Source organism: Chrysochloris asiatica, unplaced genomic scaffold (assembly GCF_000296735.1).
Source record: "Chrysochloris asiatica unplaced genomic scaffold, ChrAsi1.0 scaffold00522, whole genome shotgun sequence".
NCBI lineage: Eukaryota > Metazoa > Chordata > Mammalia > Afrosoricida > Chrysochloridae > Chrysochloris > Chrysochloris asiatica.
The window spans coordinates 254,497-261,637 of record NW_006409040.1 but is presented as its reverse complement, the minus strand read 5'-3'; positions in this window follow the sequence as shown (position 1 = coordinate 261,637).

The following is a 7,141-nucleotide window of genomic DNA, read 5'->3' as shown; positions in this document are numbered from 1 at the left end:
GACTCGATGGCACTTAACAACAACAAAACACAATTCATCCTGACTACACAACACAGTAGCAACAGAGGCTCTGAGTTTGGTACTTTCTTGTACTCTGCACTGTAAACTTTTTCCTTGACTTATTTTATTCTATAACCTTTCCCTGCAATAATCCATAGCTGTGAACATCATAGATTTCAGTGAGTTTTGTGAGTCCTTTCAGTGAATTATCAAATCTAAGATTGGTTTTAGAAATCTCTCAAACATGAAATTGGTGTTAAAAGTGAAGATAGTTTTGCATGGACTGTATTACCTACAATTTTGCAGTTGGCCAAAATCTCACCTTCATAAATAGCTAATGTATATTGAGGACCTAGCAAATTGTGGCAGTCACATTTATGGCTGCTTTTGCATGCAATAACTACTTTTTATTCATCCCAATAAAACTGTATATATTATCATTGTCCATTTAAATGTGATGAACTAAGATAGATGACATAATCACTCAAATTTAAGTTTAAAAGTGGTGGGCCTAGATTTCAAACCCTGTTTTGCTGCCTAAGTCTCTTTTTCTGTGGTCTCTTTTTTTTTGCTCTCATCTCTTTTCTTTATCTCTGTCCTTTCCTTCTACATTCTTTCCTTCAATCTCCTGATTGTTGTTGTCAAGTGACGTCAAGTTGGTTTTGACCCATTGTGACCCTGTATAGGGTTTCCTAGGAGCAGCTGGTGAGCTTAAACTGCTGACCTTGCAGGTCAAACAGATTTTGCAGTCCAGTGCATTAACCCACAATGCTGCACAAGGACTCCTGATTATTGGCCCTTATTTCATGGAGTGATTTATTTTTTTTTATTTAAAAAGGTGAACACCTCCATGATTGTTGTATATATTCTAACATACTTATTAGCAATCAATAGGGGATTCTCTAAATTTCACCTGAAGCTCAGATCAGATTAATTTGTGTATCTTTCACTGATAAGGTTGTCTTTTCTACCTAGAACACTATCCCTGATACCTCTTCATCTAAGGATGTCTTATTCGCCCTACAAAACTAGGCAATGATTCATTTCTTCAAATAATCTCTCCTGAATAACCTGGTATTGAATTGTCATATATGACCAATTGGCAGCAGCATATACTTATTACAGATTACTCTGAATTAAAATTGCCATGGTGCAGTGGTGTGGGTTAATGCACCAGACTGTAAAGCTGTTTGAACTGCAAAGTTGGCAGTTCAATCTCACCAGCTGCTCCACAGAAACCCTATACAGGGTTGCTATGGGTCAGAATAGACTCGACAGCACTTAACAACAAAAACAATAACAACATATTATAGTTGGCCTTGGTGATATAATTGATGCTGGAGATCGCATGATAAAATTCTGCAAGACCAATGATTTGTTCATTTCAAATACCTTCTTTTGATAGCATAAGAGACCACTGCTTATTTCTGATGAATCTTTGCTGAAACAGAGAAAACCAGAAAGATATTTGTCTTTGTTCTATTGACTACACAAAGGCTTTTGATTGTGTAGATCATGACAAGATATGAACAACGTTATGAAGTATGAGTATTCCTGAAAACTTAGTTGTGCTCATGAGGAATCTATACATGGACCACAAGGCAATTAGTTGTTCGAAAGAACATGGGGACACTGAATCATTTTTTTAAATTAAGAAGATGTGCAACAGAATTGTATTGTTTCACTATACTATTCAAGTTGTATGCCAAGCAAATAATCTGAGAAGCTAGGTTATATGAAGAAAAATGTGGCATCAGGATTGGAGAAAGACTCACTAATAACCTGTGATAGGCAGTTATTACAACCTTGCTTGCTGAAAGTGAAGAGGACTTAAAATACTTACTGATGAAGATCAAAGACCACAGCCTTCCATTTGGATTGCATCTCAATGTAACGAAAACAAAACTCCTCATCTCTAGACCAATAAACAACATTCTTTATTATCAACCGAGAAAAGATTGACGTTGTCAAGGACTTCATTCTTCTTGGATCAACTATCAACACTCATGGAAACAGCAGTCAAGAAATCAAGCAACGTATTGCAACCTTTTTAAAGTGTTGAAGAGTGAAAATATCAGCTTGAGGACTAAGGTGCACCTACCCAAGCCATGGTATTTTCAATAACCTCATATGCATGTGAAAGCTGGACAGTAAATAAGGAAAATCGTAAAATAATTGATGCATTTGAGTTATGGTGTTGGAAGAGAATATTGAAAGTGCCATGGGCTGCCAAAAGAACCAACAGATCTGTGTTGGACAAAATGCAGCCAGAGTGCTCCTTGGAGACCTGGATGGCCAAACTTTGTCTCTCATACTTCAGACATATGGTCAGGAAGGGCCAGTCACTGGAGAATGATATCATGTTTTGTAATGTGGAGTGTCAGAGAAAAAGTGGAAGACCCCCAGCGAGATGGGATTGTCAAAGTGGCAGCATCAATTGGCTCAAGCATGGCAACAATTGTAAGGTTGCCCAGGACCGGGCAGTGTTTCATTCTGCTGTGCATAGGGTTACTATGAGTCGGTACCAACTTGATGACACCTAACAACAACTACAACAACAACAACAACATACATTATAGTTGGAGTTTCAGTGTAGCACTGCAAAATAAGCGCTGAAATGCAAACCCACCAGCTGCTCTTCAGAAACCCTATACATGGTTGTTGTGAATTGAAACTGACTTAATGGCTCTTATCAACAGCAACAACATTCATTATAGTAAATACATGAAGTTGCCAACATTCAACAATGTTTAACTGCAAATCAAGCTATTTATATGATTTATTAAGTGTTTTAATCTCATTAAATCACCAGGGTTAGCATTGCTGTTTTTGTTGTTGTTACTAGGTACCATTAAGTTAGTTCCAACTCAATATTGACCCTATGCACAACAGAACAAAAGACTTCCTGGTCCTGGGTCATCCTTTATAACTGTTGTTATGTTTCAGTCCATTGCTGCTGCCACTGTGCCAATTCATTTCATTGGAGGCCTCCCACTCAATCACTGACCCTACACTTTACCAAGCACAATGTCCTCCTCCAAGGACTAGTTCCTCCTAATAAAATGTCTGAAGTATGAGAGAAAAATTCTGGCCATCTTAACGTCTAAGGAGAATTCGAGTTGCACTTCTTCCAACACAGATTTGTTTATTCTTCTTAAGTCCATGCTACTCTCAATATTCTTCTTCAATGCCATAATTTAAATGCATGAATTTTTCTATGATCTTCCTTATTCATTGTCCAAATTTGATATGGATAGTACCAGAAAAATAGAAGATATTGAAACAATTTTTAAGTGAGTAAATGAAATGAAATAAATGAGCAAATAAATTATCCAATAGAGAGTTTCACACACATTATGAAAAAAAAGTGAGTTCCAATTATTCTACTTAAAGGGATACAGATAGCCCCAACTCAGCTTATCAAAAACTATGGCATGAATTATAAAAATTATACAAAGATTTTAAAACCAAGAGAATATTTTCACTTTATGCAACTTTCTTTTACTTTTGAAAAATGAAGTCTGAACAGCAGAAATTTTTATGTTAGTGCTGTTGTTTTGGTTTGGTTTTTACTTTGAGTTTGGTTGTATGTGATCCAGACACACATGACTTCTCTTAAAGCAAACACTTTTTTTATTTTATTTTAATGTTTTATTGTGAATTATGTGGTAGTTTACATGGGAGAACATTAGCTTTACATTCATCCTATCGTATAGAGTTTCATTGACATGGTTACAATCCCCTCCAAGCATCATCAACCAACCAAAGGGTATACCCTGCAAGCCTAATCCCCAGTCATCAGAACACAATCCCTCTCCCTCTCTGGGTTTACAGTCCACAGCTGCTCTTCTCTCCATGTCATCATCTCTGCCTCCATCCTGGAGCCACTGTTTCTCTGGTTATGGTCTCGCACTCCGCTCTTCTCCCTTGATGGTTCCAGGGACCTCAGCTCCTGGATTACAAAGTCAATCACTCCCCTCCTTTTGCTACAAAACATCCACCTTTACATTTCCAACCCTCACAGTCAGTCCTGAAAACAATTATTCACTATTGTATCACAAGGGACCTATCCCCATCTCTTTTCATTAGCCCAGTCCAGACAGATTGGATACTACTCAGGGAAGATTATACCTTCCTCCATGCCCTCTGGATCTAGGCTCCCTCTTGAAAGCTTGTAAGCCAGTCACTTCTTGCCTTTGTAGCCCACCCCGCCCCCCATTTTGGGTAACCAATGTCCAAGTTGCCCATCCCTGTCTACTCTGTGTATTGAGGGGTTGGGAATCATCCTCGCTGTCAAGATTTGTTTCCTCTTTTGAGCTACTGCATCCATAGGTGTCAGTCAAGTCCTTCAAATTGTATCGGATTACTCTTTTTTTCCCCTCTTCTTTCTTCTCCTAGTTGATCTCTGATCCTCCAGTCATTGAAGCCAGGTCGAGTGGGTATTATCTTCCAGTGTGGATATTCTTATGCATATGTCCTCTATTCTTATCAGCTGAACACTTCACTCTGCACTCTAGTATTCTGTGGCTATGTCATTGATGCTGGGCCCAAGAGTCCCCAAGTCTTGCCACACCGCTGGCCAACCAGGTCTCCACGCAGGTTCACAGGAGTCTATTGAATATTGTAGGGATTAGCTCACAGCTTAATTGCTGTTTTTCTCTCACTTCCCCTTATTGGTGATGAATGTGGTCACCAAACAGAGCACATGTCTGCTCCTGAATTCCCACTGAGTTTTAGTCTTGGAAGGGGGTTTGCCCTGAGGGGACCCGACCACTTGCCTGGATGTCTCCTGGGAGATCCATTATTATTTCTGATTTTTCCTGTCGGTTTTTCTTTCAAGAAGTATCTTCTCTTCTTATAGTCACTCTAGGCTGGTCTGCTTATCCTTTCAAGTGGAAATTTCCCACCTCAGAAGATTCTGGGTGAAGTTTAGGACTTATGGTCTTATGTAATGCAGAGGCTCTGCAGGAAACCTCCCTCACTGGGCACACTGTAACCCCATTTTAGGTATTCCAATCAGTTATAGGCAGAAGACAGACTTACAAGCTTTCAAACAAGTTTTTAAAAGTCCCCAAATATATTGTTTTCAAGGTGTTCTTTGAATATTTTTATAAATGACACTAATTTTCTAACCTTATTAAGACCCTACCTTTTCTGAGGTGATTTGCACATGACAATAAGTAGCTGGTTTAGTCCATCTATTGTCACACACACACACACACACACACACACAATGTTAAGCTAAGAATTTACATAATGATTAAACTGTTCATGAAACAAAATTTTGTAAACATCAGTTTATTGACCCTTAATATCAGTCAATATATCATTTCATGTACCATTTTACTATTTCTAGGTCATCTAAGAATGTAGCACTTTCACAAATTATGTCCAATGCAATATTTTTTTTAAGTATAGAAATGTTCAATATTAGTATCATGCAATAACAATTAGCCATATGTGGTACAGAGCAATTAAAAGGTGGCTAATGAGACAAGGAATTGAATTTTTAGTCTAATTTAATTTTGACTTAAACACGTTTAGTTGTACTGAATAATATAAGACAGCTCAAGGAATTTCCTTAAAAAAAAAAAAAAAAAATGCATTGGTGTGGTCCTAGTTTGTTTTTTCTTTACTTCTGTTGTTTCTTGCATCTGACATTTCCCTTCTGTTCTCTTCTCCTTTTGCTGAATAAATACTTTGTTGGTTATTTCAGTGAAGGTCTGTGGGTGGTAGCCTCTTTTGTCTACTTATGACAGAAAATACATTTGCAGTCTTAAAATCTTAAGTCATTTGGCTGATATAAAATTCTATGCTGACAGCTATTTTCTTCCTCAACATTTTGAGGCTGTTTCATTACGTTCTGGCATCTATTGTTACTAATAAATAGTTAACTGAAATCTGCTTAACATTCTTCTTTGTCTCTCTCATAGTGTTCTCATTATTCTCGAGATTCTGCTGATTTGATTATGGGTCATGGTGTAGATTTTGTATAAATCTGCTTGGTATTTGAAGCATACTTTCAACATAACTTTCTTTAATTTTAGAAAATTTTCAGCTATTATATCTGCAAATATGGCTTCTATACCATTTTATGCATTTTCTTGTGGAAAATTCTATAGCATATCAGTCTATTTTCTGTGTCTCTTCTACTTTTTAATATTTTTATTTAGCTAGTTAAGTAGTATAGTGGATGAAAATTCTGGTGATATCTTCATCCAGTTGCTAATTTGCTCTTAGATTGTACTGAATATATATTATCCTACTTCAATCACTCCTTTAAATTTTTTTTTTTTTTACATTTAATAATTTTCTGTTCTTTTTAAAAGATATTGTTCTTTTATTCAGAGTTGCAGCATAGGGCTAGAGGATAACTACTGGACTGTTAAGCACAAGGTTGGTAGTTTAAACCTATCAACTGATACTTGGAAACTCTATACAAGTTTGCTATGATTTAGAACTAACTCAATGACACTTAAAAACAACATTTCTTTATCTTTTTTGTATTTATCAACATATTCCTTTTAATGCTTTAAAGACTCCTCTCTCATTTTAATGTAATCAGAAGCAAACCTTTAATTGGACTATTGATAGGGAGAAGCATTTTTTACTTTGAAATTTTGAATTGGAGACTCATTTATTCATTTATTTTAAGTTGTCAAGGATTTCCTTTTACTTGGACCCACAATCAATGCTTATGGAAGCAACAGTCAAGAAATCAGATATGATATTACATTAGAAAAATCTGCAAAAGACCTTATTTTAATATTTTATTTTCCACTGTAAATTGAATGAAGGTTAATAGACAAGATCATCAGTTTTACATTCACCAAATCATGCACATTATTTCATCTCAATGACTACAATCTCCTCCATGCAAAAACAATTGTTCCCTTCCTGCCTGTGATTGCCCATGTATATATTCATATTTGTATATATTTGCAATATATATATATATATTGTTGTTAAGCACCATTGAGTCAGTTCCAACTTGTAGCAATTCTAGGAGCAGCTGTTGAGTTGAGCCTGTGACCTTGTGGTTCAAATCAACTTTGAAATCCAGTGATTTAGCTTTATCCCATACCAACACACCAGACCTCTCTCTCTATCTCCGTCTCTTTCCCTTTCTGTGTCTGTGTCT